The sequence below is a fragment of the Phyllopteryx taeniolatus genome, chromosome 12, assembly GCF_024500385.1.
Source record: "Phyllopteryx taeniolatus isolate TA_2022b chromosome 12, UOR_Ptae_1.2, whole genome shotgun sequence".
Lineage (NCBI taxonomy): Eukaryota > Metazoa > Chordata > Actinopteri > Syngnathiformes > Syngnathidae > Phyllopteryx > Phyllopteryx taeniolatus.
In genome coordinates this window covers 7,530,093-7,543,585 of record NC_084513.1, presented here as the reverse complement: position 1 = coordinate 7,543,585, position 13,493 = coordinate 7,530,093, and the positions used below count along the sequence as shown (strand labels likewise).

The window sequence follows — 13,493 nt, the reverse complement described above, 5'->3', positions numbered from 1 at the left end:
TTCATATAATTACACGACAAATTGATGAATAACTACTTTTAAAATCAGAATGCTATAAAATGTTTTTCAACGAGTACATTTCTTTTCAAAGGTGGGTTGGTAAACAAAAAAATGCTTGCGATCTCTCAACGTTATTACAATAGAACAGAATTAGCAATTTTGATTTGCTTTCAGTGCGGCACGGTGGCCGACTGGTTAGAGCGTCAGCCTCACAGTTCTGAGGACCCGGGTTCAATCCCCGGCCCCTCCTGTGTGGAGTTTGCATGTTCTCCCCGTGCCTGCGTGGGTTTTCTCCGGGTACTCCGGTTTCCTCCCACATCCCAAAAACATGCATGAATTGGAGACTCTAAATTGCCCGTAGGCATGACTTTGAGTGCGAATGGTTGTTTGTTCCTATGTGCCCTGCGATTGGCTGGCAACCAGTTCAGGGTGTACCCCGCCTCCTGCCCGATGACAGCTGGGATAGGCTCCGGCACGCCCGCGACCCTAGTGAGGAGAAGCGGCTCAGAAAATGGATGGATGGATGGATTTGCTTTCACGGGCCACATAAAATGATTTGACAGGCCAGATTTGGCCCCCGGGCCACCAGTTTGACACCGGTGCTCTAAATTGTTCATAGGTATGAATGTGAGAGCGAATGTTTGTTTGGTTATGTGCCCTGCGATTGGCTGGCAACCATTTCAGGGTGTACCCTGCCTCCTGCCCACAGTTAGCTGGGATAGGCTCCAGCAGCCCAAGTGAGGATAAGCGGCTCAGGAAATGGATGGATGGATTAGTTGGTCTCAAAACTACTCGTAGTTCTCATATTATTTTGATTGCACTACATTGTAATTTATTTTTAGTTTTCCCTTTCTTTAATTTGTATCATTTTCATTTTCCGAGGTCGGGTCGCGGGGGCTTTTGCAGGGACGCCCAGACTTCCCTCCCCAGCCACTTCATCCAGCTCTTCCGGGGCGATCCCGAGGTGTTCCCAGGGCAGCCGAGAGACGGAGTCTCCAGCGTGTTCTGGGTCGGCGAATCACATCCACCCTCTGGGCCTTGCCGTAAATACTTATTTTTAAGTATTTAATTTTCATTCTGGTTTGTGCAAGAAGATATTAATTAAATAAAAAGTTGTATTCTTTTGAAAAAATAAAAAAGAACTTTTCAGTACGAGTCATATAATTTAGAAAAAAATATTTTAAGGAAAAATGTGGAAATATTTATGCAATTTTGAGAAAAAGTTTAAGATTTTAATTAAAAAGAAAATCCATTTCTAAAAAACCAAGTTGTGTAATTTGAAGTCATTTTTTTTTTTTTTTTTAAAGAATAACTTCTTGAAAATATATAAAATATTTTCACATCCCCAAAACATGCATGGTCGGTTAATTGAAGACTAAATGTGACATCAGCCCCAAGTGTGAATGTTTTTAAGTCCAGGTTAAAAATTTCCACATGTAAATATTTCCTGCACTGTACATTATTTTAATTATGCTTTTATTTTTTCTTTGTTTTAAATGTTTATAAGCTGTTTTTTTTTCTTTGTTTTAAATGCTTTTAATCATGGAAAGCACATTGAGTTACCTTGGGTGTGAAATGCACTATATAAATAAATGTGCTTTGCTTGCTAAATTGCCTGTAGGTGTTAATGTGTGTTTATGGTTTTGTTTACGTGCCCTGCGATTGGCTGGCAACCAGTTTTGGGTGTACCCCACCTCTCACCCACAGTCGGCTGAGATAGGCTCCGGCACACCCGCCAGCCGAGTGAGGATAAGCAGTTCGGAAAATGAATGAATGAATATTTTCAAGAAAAAAATTGTATGCTTTGAAGAAAAAGTGTTTTTTAACTTTGTAATAAAAAATGTACATTAAAAAAAAAAAGTTGTATACTTTGAGAAAAAAACCTCTATATAATTTTTCAATAACTTTTTATTGTTTCTGAACACTGTATTATGTTTATATTATATTTACAATCCAATGAGGAACATAAATATATTTGCTTCTGTCATGGTTGTGTGTCCCGGTTTTTGTTTTCCCCCTGTTTCGTACACACCTGCTCCTGAGAGCATCTTCACCACGTGTGCCTCGTTCACCCTAATTACCCCTTGCATTTAAACTCGTGTCTCATTCTTTCTCGTCGCTAGTTCGTTGTACCTTGTCGTCCCGGTCCAGCATTCCATGTTTCCACGTCACAGACTCACAGTAAGACTAGACCTTGTTCCGATTATCGACCTCGCCTTTTTGCCTCACGTTTTTGGATACTGTTGCCTTTTTTGGATTGCCTGCCTGTGTACAGACCTCTGCCAGTATATTAAACCTCTCTTTTTGAAACTGTCCATTTGTTTTGGAGTCGTGCATTTTTGGGTCCTATCCTCTGTTCCGTTCATGACAGCTTCACCGATAAATGTTTCCCAAATTCTGTCCTGGGTTTTATGTAATTAATAATCAAAAGTACAAAAAAGTGTGTATTTACAATGTGTGTATACAACCCTGCGTGTTGTCCTTTGAACCCCCTTCCTTATGTCTCCCCCATGTCTGTTTGTTGTGTACACGTGTGTGTTCATGTGTTTTCCCCTGACGGCACACATGTGGAGCTTTATTATGGCACTTGCTTGTTGTCAACAATATGAATGTGAATATTGTCCTTTAACAGTCGGCTTGCAAAGGAGGATATGTGGCCAGTAGTCTGCTGGGTGGGGGCCGGGGGGTGAATCAGTGACGTGTGGTCAAGGTAGGCAAGTGAGGCAGAGCCTCACTGCATGTGAATGGTAAATAAAACCTTATTAGATTAAATTGTTCCATTTTAGTTCTATGGTCCGTGCTTTACATCGATTTTCTTTTTCAATTCAATGATTTCATCATTAAACTAGCAGAATTTTCACATTTCCTGTTCAAATGCATAGGATGCCCAGCTACGAGTCATGTGAGTCACCGCTCCCATGATGCTTCAAGAGACCATGCACACATCCATTCAGGCAGGCTGCGATTGCTCCGTAGCTTCACGCAAGAGACATTGGTGTTTCCTCATTACATCGCCAATAACATACATTTTATCACATGTACTGTGCTTACTGACATTTAACAGACTGTCTAATATATTTAAGGAAAGTGTGTGACATTTAGTCTTTCTTATCGACCAGAAAAGCCACTAAAAGTGCACAGTGGAATCTGGTATGTACGGTGCCACGACCAACATGTGGCAGTGTTGAGTTGAGCTTCTTCGAGCTCCAGACGTCAGTCACGTGACGTAATCAGTGCCTCACCAATCATGAACCCCACCGCACCTCACTGCTGTGAATGCCACAAAGGGTCCTTTTTTAATTACAATTAACACACAGAGCTTTTGCCAATAAGGACCAATATGTAACTTAATACATGGTTTATACACTTAAAGTTGTGAATATTTGGATATCTTCTTCTCTTTCAGTTGTTTGACAGTTGTCAATATGTCTGCATTGTGCATGAGCGCCACCTACAGGATGAGCAGACTGGGACAACCAACCTTTGGTGTGACATCATTGTTTGGCCTTGGCGAAGGTCTGTGCTCTCTTTAAGAATAACTCAATATAAGGTCAGTGGATAATATTTATAAAACCCCTAGATGATCACAAACAAATACAACAAAACTGACAAAAGACCAAATAATTCAAATTCAAACAGTCCACAATACTACACAAAATCAAAAATAAAAAAATTATAACTTACAATTTTAATTTAATGATAATTTCATGCATGGGTCCTTGAGACTTTTTATACATGTTATGCCATGTTAGACGTATACCCAGTTTTGTGTTTGTTTTTGTGTGAGGATTCTGTTCCAACCGACCGGGCCAGGTCCTGAGGCAGAACCACTGAAACCCGGCTGCGATTGCGTCCCGGCTGCGTCTCCTTGTCTCGCCTGACTTTTTTTTCCTGTGTTTTCAGATTAGTATCCTCAAATGTAAACTCTGATATGGGCTCTCTGATTCTCGCCTTTTCTCTTTAAATTAATTTATGCCATCATAATGAACATTGTACAGCATCTTGCCATCGTAATGAACATTGTACAGCACCAGACTATGTGATGATGTTGCCCACTCGATATCCTTTGCAGCCTGGTCATCCTGGTAGGCGGATCCCCCATATCTGTTTCTAATGAAGTATGAGGCCTGGAATACACCCAAAGTGGCTGACTTCCTGTCCAATTTTGTGCATGGTTCTCTGAGACTTTTTTGTGCTTAACATTTTGGTAGTGATGCCCACCCAATATCGTCATTCTTTTCCTTAACTTTACAGTGATGAGTTTGCGGGCATGTTTTCTCATGACCAATTAACTTAATGATGTTTGGGCGTCTCCTTGTCTCGCCTGACTTTTTTTTCCTGTGTTTTCAGATTAGTATCCTCAAATGTAAACTCTGATATGGGCTCTCTGATTCTCTCTCTCTCTCTCTCTCCCTCCCTCTCTCCCCCTCTCCCTCCATGTTCCCCAACAAGCACAGGAGTTAACGCTAATTATCGAGAGGCAAGGAGATAGAAAGTGTTGTGACGAAGCCATAATTGCAGGAAATAGTCTCATTCCTTCACCAGTGCACAGGCTTGTGTGCACCACGTAGTCCTTCTCCCGCACCCCCTCAGCCTTTGAGGATGTTTACAAAAAGGCAGAACGGGAACCCAAACATACACTTTGTGCAAATACTGTATATACAGACCATGATACCAAAGCTATTGCCTACTGGTTGCGAAAGGTGAGAGAGAGTGAGTCTCCCTCACAAATTCCATGCAGTATATGAAACATTTAGAGAAGTAAGCCTTTGGACTGGAACAGAGATGTTTCAGCGTCGTATTCAAAGGATCTTTGTTTGTTACGCAACGTGGATGATATCCAGCGGTTTTATGAGAAAACCTCCATTTTATAGCTTTTGGAGGCTAAACGTTTCCCTCCATGCATCCAATGAGGAATAGTTGGGAGTGGAGGTTTTTCTTACATATGGACACTGTTTGGATCAAGATAACATGATGAATCCACAGTACAGATTTGGTTTGCAGAACATATCAAACCATGTGGTCTTTTTCTGTCTTGTTCAGTGGTTCTCAAATGGAGGTTACATTTACTAAAAACTCTAAATTGTCCTGAGGTGCGAATGGTGGTTTGTCTATATGCACCCTGCGATTGGCTGCCAACTGGTCCACAGTGTGTTCTGCGTTTCAACCAAAATGCACTAGGATAGGCTCCAGCTCACCTGCAACTCGAATGAGAACAAGTGCTACTGAGAATGAGGGATGGTATTTTTCTGTAAGATCTTACATTTGCCTTTATAAGGTCTATACAGAAACAGCTTCAGTGAGATATGAGGGCTTTGGGTTTAATGCCGAGTTGTCAAACATTGCCGACATGCTCCACCCACTTGAAATGATAAAAGTGTCATCCATATGTGTAGTCCATGTGGTACTTAAAATTTAGTAGCAATCGGGCACAATTTCAAACAAAATTGTTGACTTTCTGTTTTTTTTTTTTTTTTTTTTTTTTTTTGCATCTTGAGACTTTTTTGTGGTTCTACTCATGATAAACACACCTGCCAAATTTCATGCTTCTAAGTGAAACAGGCTTTGGGGGCCTAATTTTCTAAGCAAGGTGGTTTTGGAATGCATTATTCCATTGAATGAATCTGTCCCCTGGAAAGTTAGAAAAAATTTGCCCCCGACCCCAGTTTCACCAGTCAACTGGAAATTTCATGACAGGAAGCTTGAAAAAGTACTTGGACAAACTCTTACTTGGGAATTTGTCCAAGTTAGCCTCAATCAGAAGGCTATTACGGCCATAATCAACAATTAGCTGTCATCGGACTTGGAGCTTTTCATATTTAAATGAATACATGTGTATCATTATCACTATTTTGGTGTGTTGAAGAACCCCCCCAAAACACATTTTCTAACTTAAGTACCAGACAGTAGCACTTGTACGCTGCAAGCCTGGAAGCAAACGTTGTCCCCAGTGGAAAATAGTAATGGAATAGCTTGTCAAACAGCATGTGAGTTCTCAAGTTGTTTGATACATGCAGGCTTACAAACATGAGCATACACACTAAGGAGAGGTTCTTGTAATACATTCAACACACACAACAGCTGATTGTGAGGTTACTAATGAAAACCATCATAATATTTTACACGATTATGACACAAAATTTTAAAGTGTTATTATTATTTTTTAAAGTGTTATTATTATTATTTTTTAACACTAACTTTGCTCTGGCCAGACTGCAGCTGTAATGAGTTAGTTTTAGAAAATGAGCACATTTGCCCTTATAACTGTATTTTCTGCCTCTCTTGGCCACCCTCAACCTAAAAATCGCCATTAACATCATTCAGTCCACACCCAGTAAAGCATCTGCTTGTGTAAATGTTGCTCATAAAACCTTCCACCTCAAAACACACAAACGCACACACACACACGCATCCACATGCACGCACACACACACACATGCACAATAGAAAAACAAATAATAGTAAAATGTGCAACCCACTGTAAGACATCAAAGTTTGGGAAACCAAAAGCATGCATCCAAAGCCCACAAGAATGGTTGAGAAAGAACAATGTGGAATGTTTCCTATTTGGGGATAGTGAGCAGATCCTTTCTGTCTCAAACCTTTTGAACAATAGACAGCTCTCTGGTTTTCACAACGACTACATTATTCAAACTGGAAATGTGGTCTTCATGGACAAAAGCCAAATCCGAATCTCAGTGTGGACATTTAGTCCTGAAATAGGTAAACTTGCTATCTCGCTCTTCTAAATTGGGCATCCGATCCAGATGTAAATACCTTGAAATAAAAGCTAAAATGTTGATCTCTCTAACTGTTTTTAGTCTCCAGCAAAAAATAAAGCTTGCAATACTTTTGGAGGGGAGTGTAAATTGAATATTTTCCTTTTTCCCATTGTTATAGCGGATAGGCTACGCTGGGAACGATGAGACGAGGACTAATTATATTTTAAGTTACAGTGCACACAGCTGTTGTTAAGAAACAGAAGCTTAAGCTTTCACACAGTCTGCATCGCCAGATGTGCTTTGTCAATCAGTCTTCTTCTTCTTTTCCTTTTGGCTTGTCCCATTAGGAGTCGCCACAGCGCGTGATACTTTTACATGTAGGCCTATCTCCTGCATCCTCCTCTCTAAGACCAACTGCCCTCATGTCTTCCTTCACTACATCTGCCAACCTTCTCTTTGTTCTTCCTCGAGCTCTCTTACCTGGCAGCTCCATCCTCATCATCCTTCTACCAATATACTCACTATCTCTCCTCTGGACGTGTCCAAACCATTGAAGTCTGCTTTCTCTAACTTTGTCTCCAAAACATCTAACCTTGGCCGTCCCTCTGATGAGCTAATTTCTAATCCTATCCAACCTGGTCGCTCCTAGAGAGAACCTCAACATCTTCATTTTCGCCACCTCCAGCTCTGCTTCGAAGCTTCAGTGGCACTGAAGAGACCTTCAGTGGCACTGAAGAGACCTTCAGTGGCACTGTCTCTAATCCGTACATCATGGCTGGCCTCACCACTGTTTTATAAACTTTGCCCTTCATCCTAACAGAGACTCTTTTGTCACATAAAAGACCTGACACCTTTCTCCACCGATTCCAACCTGCTTGGACCCATTTCTTTACTTCATTACCACACTCACTATTGCTACAGCATGGAACATTCCACGTGACTTTTGGTATAAAAGGCTTTGATTTGGCCCTATTCCTCATTTGCCAGCTGGATCCAACGACTCCACAGCATGCCTCCACTTCTGAGACAAAGTAAACCCATTGTCTAGTAACCCCATGTTGATATTAATACTTTTTTTCTCTCGTAAATAGTGTCTTGGCACTGATTACTTCTAGCATTATTGTTTTAAGCATGGACTAAAGAAATTCCAGTGAGCACGCTTTAGCTTTGCACCCTTTAGCTTTATACATGCTCAATAGGCAATTGCCATATACTGTAGTGGATCCCTCGCCTGACTTTGGTGCACACAGAGTAGGGTTCCTGTATTTGTCCTGAGAGTAACTGGTGACCAGTCCAGTGTGTAGTCTATCTTTTGCCTGAAGTCAGCAGGGATTGTCTCCAGCTAACCGCAACCCTCAAAAGGATAAGCAGTTTTTAAAAATGGATGGATGGGATAATGATAGCCAAAACTAATTGGAGAGAGCCTTGTTTGGGTGAAAAACAAGCAAATGTGAAGTGGTGAGAAGATGTAAACCAAACTTAAAGAACAGTGGCGTTTTACCAGGGTCATATTTAGTATTTTTTTTCTTTAAACATCTGCATTTGATCTCAACATTTTCCTCAAATGAGCTTTTATATACTGTTTAGACAAGTCTGATAATAATTCACTGCGACTGGCTGGCGAACAGTCCAGAGCATTTTCAGCCTCTGGCCCAAAGTCATTTGGGACAGCTTCTAGCTCACTAGGACTCTGAATAAGGATAAACGAAAGAGAAAATGGATGGATGGAATGATGGTGACCAGAACTAATTTGAGCTAGCAGTGTTAGTGTGACCAATGTGAAAACCAGAGAGCCATATATGGGTGAAAGATTGTTTATGATTATTAAATGTGCTAATGTTTGCCATAAAACCAAGTGACCAGGGTGATTTTTTTTTTTTTAGAAAACTACTGCATTGAATCAGATGGTTTTTTTTGTCCCTTGAATTAGATTTTTAGTAATGTTTACAATATATAATTTTGGTAAGGAAAACTTTTCATACAAACATTTCTTGGGTCCCATTCATGGTAGCCAGGACTAATTAATGCTAATGGCATAATCAATGTGACAAAAAGTAAGCTGGCAATGGGTGAAAAAGAAGTCGTAACATTTTTGACCTGAAGTTCAAAGTGTGTGTGTTTTCTGTTAAGCGTAGTACCAAAATGTAGCGACCCATCCTTTCAAAGTGTGTTTGCTAACTCCTGTGTTAAGGTGGTTGGAATGCCTTGACTATGATGAAACAACTTCTCTCTGAAATGAACGCGAACACCAAGGACATATGTACGAGCATATGAATAATGCTGCGGGTTTTCAACACGACACGGTCCAAACTAGATGTTTTTATGTCATACTTTATATTCAGCATTGCATATTCAGGGGAAATGAAAGGATATACAGTAACTGTAAGCCCGATGAGTCCAAATGAATTCCAGATGTTGAGCACGCCAAAGTCATTCCATGGAAATTCTAACATCTCAAGGTAAATCAGGGTGGTGGAAAAGACGAATGTGCAGTGAGTCACATCTGTAAACCTAGGGGGGCCTTTTAAGGACAGCAAACTCTCTCGGGAAGGAAGACGGAAGAAGACGGCTACATTAATTAGCATACACAGTATGTTGGCAATATGTAGTTGTCATGGTTGCTGGCCTGAACATTAATAGACTCCAGCTGTCAATTAAATACACACAGTAAGCGTTCAATAGCGGCCATTGTTCAGTTGAATCGTTGCGTCGGGGGAGCTTTTTGGCTGCGAGGCTGCTTGGCAGAATTCGACGTGATCCACCAGAGGAGCGAGCCAACTGCACTTATACTCTTTTGCAGAGTCGACTTTCCTTGTGGGAGCTCGTGTTGAAGCTTCGAGAAGCAAACAGAACACTGGAACGGACATGCTAAGCGATTACAACAAAAGTTAAAGCTGCATGTAGTTGTCTCTCAGCTCAATCAACCAGCGAGACATTTCGTGACGGGTGCTTTACTTTACGTTTGAAGACTGATATCATCAGACACCGTATTGCAATCATTTAGCTAAGTACAAATGAACACATTATCAGATCCGAGAACAAGAAAAATGACAGTGACGCATACAATTGTCTTTTTACAAAGATGCTAACTTGTTCTGCTTATCGAGGGCGCTTTCTTTCTGTAGCTAACTTTCAAAGATTGAAACATCTAATGATGTGATAAACGGGGTCCTCGTACCACTTTTCATGCCGAATCTTTGAAATAATCATCAAAAATTGACGCCATACTCGGCCCTCGTTAGATGGCATAGGCAAAACATATACAAACCCTGGAATTCTCCCAAAATTGGGACACTTCAAACCAAAATGGCTTATTTCTAGCTCAATTTTCATTTAAATGTGAAAAGGTCAACTTCGTTATGTAACAATATATTCAGTCATGACTAATTGTTGATTAAGGCTTTAACAATAAGACAAGTTCTTCTGAGTGGGGCTCATTTTGGCAAATTCCCTATGTGGACGGCGTTTGTATGAGGTCTGTAATTTGCCTAAAATGGCTGCTTCAAACCAAAATGGCGAATTTCCTGTTCATCGCTTTCAGGCATCGGCTGTTGAGACTTTTTTGTGCATCATGTTGTTGTTGTGAAGGCCACCCAAATTTGTTTTGATCAGTAAAACTGATTCATTTCCAAGTGATGAACGGCCCCATGCATCGCCTTATTTATGACAAATCCTCAGAATGACCACCAGACTTTAAACAACATACCCTGCCCAAGATATATGTCGTGGGCAAAAAATCTAGAGTAGGAACAATTTTCTATTTAATGTTTTTCTATTTTCATTTGGGGCACATTTTGGCAAATTAGTAGGAGTTCTTCAAAATATGAGCCCTGGAATTAGCTAAAATTGGTATGTTTTAAACCAAAATGGCCGATTTTCAATTTAGACTAGTCCATCGAATTTCATGGTGAAACTGGTCTGGTCGCTACTAAGTGAATTTTGGTGGTGGTTGTGTTGGGTGGGCGGATGGGAGGGTCATGTAAAATACATATATTTTTACCAGGAGACATGCGCTTGCGAAAAATGGTGCATTTTGAGGCATTTTGCTTGTAAGTTTACCTCCGACAGTGATGAAATGGGCATTGTGGGAAAGAAGCTTGGTCAGATACTCTTGTATGAGTAAGATGTATAACAGGCAGGGGGAAAAACTGCGGAGGAATATTCCAGAATGTCTTTCCAAACCTCAAATAGGCTGTGGAAATATGTGTGCATCACACAACGGCCCATGTAAGAGAGACAGTTTGCTCCAAAGACGTGACTCTAGAAAGTTCTTTTCCAGGATACTGTAAGTGCATTGTTGGACAAAGTAAAGTTGTTAATATGCATTTAAGCTTGTAAGTTCTTCAAACTGTCCTTTTTAAATAAAAATCCAGACGAATAAGAAATGAAAGATGGTCAACTATTATTTCAAAGCTCATTTTGTGCAATGCATGGAAGGGCTTCTTACAATGCTTCTGGGAGAATGTCTTTTGGATGGATTTTTGTGGAGCTGGGTTTTCTTTATGCGGCACAGGTTGTCTTGAATCTGAAGACTCTCAAGGCATTCTGGAGCGAAATGTGCTTCAGAAAGCTTGGTCTTGGTTATGGTCTGGTGCTGCTTTGCCACATCTGACAGATGGTGTCTTGAATCTAAGCAGGGTACAATGAAATCTTGGCTTGAGCAGCAGCTTATGTCTCATTGAACAGGACAAACATCCAAAACACATAGCTAAAAATACCCGAATAGGGAGAGCCCATTATATTCTTACCTTTGAAGCTACTACTGCACCAATGAAAACCCAGCCCAGAATCACAATGGTGTCAACCCGTCTCTCCATCATCCTCTGTCTTCTAGGAACTAATCTGCTCAGCAACCAAACTAAAATGCAGCCCTCAAAGCCGGCCTCACTTACCAACCCGAATTTTGGTAGGCATGTCTATCATGAGTGGACCCACCAAAAAGTCTCAAGAAGCCACTTTCGAAAAGACACAAGAAGTCAGCCGCTTTGCATTAAAACACCCATTTAAGAGTAACTTTTGGCCATTTGCAGTTCTCCTTCAAAAACAAATTGGTCCAAGAGATATTGTCAATTCTTATCAAGTTTGAACCACTTATACTGGACGGTAAAGCATGGAAAATGTCAGTTTTCGATATTGTAAAGCTTGATGACTCACCACAAAACATGAAACTCTAAAAAGACTTTTCCACATTGCTGTTTAACTTTTGTGAATTAAAGGATGATTATTTCAATGTGATGGAAGATTCCAACTCTCCACATGTAAAGCTTGTTTTTAGCAGTGCCAGCACAAATACACCAAGGCACCAGAAAACCGAAATGGCAGAAAAATCTGTGGGCTATCCACCAGTGTAGATCATGTGAGAGTGGAGTAAATCAAAGGGCTTGGGATCGCTAAAGATGGTACGCAGCTGCACTTGCATGTGTGCAACACATTTCTATGTTATTTCTTGTGGTCTTGAACCGAAAACAGTTTCTTTTAAATTTTTATAGATCTCCCTTTCTTAATCAAACCGTAAAGGAGATCGGAATATTGTGATGTATAATTATAAAGATGACAATTAAAATGTATGAAAAGCTGAATATGGTGACTTGTACTTGAGCTACGCAGTCGTCATCTTTTTTCCAAAATGTAGACCTAATTGTTTATTTTAATAACAAAAACACACCATACAAAGCTAGTTAGTTGCTGATTAAACATTTGGATGAGCAACAAGCCAACAAAGTGTGAACTCTTGTAAATGATGTCAGTTGAGTTCAGCTTTCAGGAGACATGAGCAGATGCAAAATGTGAGCACAATACGAGTGTTTAAGCAGCTGTTCAAGACAGAGTTCATCCTTTTGGAGGAAATGGGCCCGAATAAATAATTTGCAATCCTTGTGGGCCTTCCTTTTGGACCTGTCCCTGAGTGATTCCTGTTCTTCTTACTGTTCTTCTTCATGGAAAGAAACATGCAGACGTGGCATGTAAATAGAAACAAACACACTTGAGATGTATTAATTTTAGGTGTGCTGAACACAACCCATCGTAATTCACTTAGTTGCGCCCCCAGTAACAAAAAAACGATTTGCCCTCTTCACCAGTTTCATCGATCAACACGAAAATGGTTTTACATGTCTATCATAACAGGAGGCATGAAAAAGTCTTAAGAACCCATGCCTGAAACCGAACAGGGAGATGGTCATTTTGGCTTGAAGCAGATAATTTTGGGCCAATTTCAGAGCTTGAGGTTTGACTAATTCTCCCAAATGAACGTCAGTCTGAAGCAGGTATCCTAAAGTATGACGACAATTGAGAGGTTTCTCCATGCATGGGCCCATTCATCACTTGGAAAGTTGAAAAAAAAAAATTGCCCCCAATACCAGTTTTACAGGTAGGCATGAAACTGGGTGGAAATTGGATGTGTATCCTGACAGGACACATAAAAAGTCTGAAGAACCTATGCCCGAAATTGAACAGGGAGTTGGCCACTTTGGCTGAAAGCAAGAATATCAGAGCCTTTACTTTGATTAATTTCAACTCGGGAGTTCGCCCAAAGGAGCCTGAATTGAAAGCAGGTACTCTAGGCAGATGAGGGACGCTATTGTTTTTTGTTTTGTTTTTTGTTTGTCCTGTTCGGCTGTAAAGTCAAGCAGAAAGGAAGATCTGTATCTCTTTTATGCCGGAACAGTTTTATTGTGTCACAGTAGACTTGTTAAGCTGGCACTGTGGTTTCTTTGTATTCTGATGGATATTTATTGAGAATTACAGTCGTTCAGTCAAACAAAGTTTTTA

The 13,493-nt window shown here is 40.5% G+C and overlaps 1 long non-coding RNA gene across 1 annotated transcript; it reads left to right on the top strand.

Moving 5' to 3' along the window:
- Positions 1-2,132: 2,132 nt before the first annotated feature.
- On the top strand, positions 2,133-12,057 carry LOC133486416 (uncharacterized). The gene is made up of 3 exons (XR_009791026.1): positions 2,133-2,181; positions 3,407-3,516; positions 11,557-12,057. It is a non-coding gene; the product is annotated as an uncharacterized LOC133486416 (long non-coding RNA).
- Positions 12,058-13,493: the final 1,436 nt, after the last annotated feature.